The following is a 1798-nucleotide window of genomic DNA, read 5'->3' as shown; positions in this document are numbered from 1 at the left end:
TTCCCGTAACATTTGGATCTTCTTCAGCCCTGGCTTCTGGTTTGCCCCACTGGCTTGCTCCTGAATTCTCTCCTCATTTGCACTTCAGTCCAGACCATTGGCTTGGTGCAATGCCTGGCTTAACCTTGGACCACATCTTGGAAAAGTGATGACGACAATGAGGACAACCACAATGAGAATGAGAATGGCTGGACTAACATTCTCAGAACACCACGGGCAATGTGGCCAGAGTAATTCTGGGAGTTGTAGTCCGAAAGAGTAACTTTTCAACTCTGTGCTCAAACTGCTGCTCCTCATGGCCCAATCTTCAGATGCTACTTGGATAGCTAATCCCACAATCCCATACACTTCAAAAATCCAGTGGTAAATTGCCAGTAGAGCAGGCCCCTCGAATCAATAGAAGTTACATAGCTGTTGACTCACCAAATCCCCACTGATTCAGTGGGCCTACTCTAGCTGTGACTTGCTGTTGGATTTCAGCCACTGAGGTGGGCCTTGGCCCAAGGTCCACATGTCTGCATCTGCATTGCTTTTTTGGAGTCAGAGTGAAAGGAAGAAAGCGTAGTTTGATCATCAAGATTGGAATACCCCCAGACCACCCTAAATGCACCCAATCAGCTCTGATTTCAGTTGCTAAGCAGGGTTGGGACCAATTCACTTTTCTGTGGAAAACCCCTTCAGTGGGCATCCTGGTAGGACTAGGAAAGAATCCAGCCTGAAGCCTCAGAGACCTGAGAAGAACTGTAGATGGCTCAAGAGTCTACCTCAAGATAAGGCCGCTTCTTATGTTCTTAAGATTACTTCCAGCTTAAGTGTGGCAGTAAAGAAAGAAAAACCCAGTGGCCATTTGGATCCTGCTGTCCCCTCACCCCCTATTCATCCGAATTTTAGGAAGACCGACAGGATATTATCTTGTAAGCCATGAAAGAAAACATCCCCTATTATAGATCTTTCATAAATCCAGCAAAAAGAAGAAGGAAACCCATCAAGACGACAGGATTGTGTCTTCCTTCTGTGAATAATTAATGTTATACCTGGAACAGTCACTTGCAAAAAAGAGAGAGAGAGAAACATCTGAAAGGATTTCCACTCCCTTTGATAATTGAGGGTATTTAGTGTCCTTTTAAACATAAAAGTTTAAATAACAGGTGATCCGCAACTTGCCTCCAACGTTTGGTAGTTCAACAGAGCCCTTCTGCTGACAGCTAATAATTAATTAACAAAGGATGGTGTTCTTCAAGCTGTCACAGTGATTGGCACTATCATCTCCAGGAAAGTGAAAGATTTGTTAATGTGGCAGACGGCAGTCTGGGAAACATTAATGCTTCGCAATTCCCACAGCCTTTCAGCTGAACACTTGACGTGACAGCTTGCATCGCCTTAGACGGAAGAGAGAAGGGCAGCCACCTCTGTCATTACAAGGGCTGCTTCGCCAGGGAGCCAGCCCGCCATACAAAAGAGGTGTTAGGGTCCCCGAAAGGGGTGGATGCCAGGAGCATATGACACATATGGAGCAGCACGGCTGGTTCCCTATTTACTTCCAGGCACTGATCAAGATGCAGCTTTCCACTGAGGCAGCTCTTGAAAGTCTTGGTCATGCCTGTACTGGAATGGAGAAAGAGGGCACCTTTTTAGCAATAGAATCAGTGCGCTGAATTAGGACAGTTGGGGTACAGTGAACGTTGCCAGTGATGGCCGCATGGCCACGGACACACGGAAAGGGTTGTTGCTCCGGGCCCTGAGCACATGTTTCGCTTCCCAGTTCAATTCCCCATTTTTTCCACTTAAAAGAACATCC

This window comes from Pogona vitticeps, chromosome 11 (genome assembly GCF_051106095.1).
Source record: "Pogona vitticeps strain Pit_001003342236 chromosome 11, PviZW2.1, whole genome shotgun sequence".
NCBI classification, from domain to species: domain Eukaryota; kingdom Metazoa; phylum Chordata; class Lepidosauria; order Squamata; family Agamidae; genus Pogona; species Pogona vitticeps.
This window is presented reverse-complemented; position numbering follows the sequence as displayed.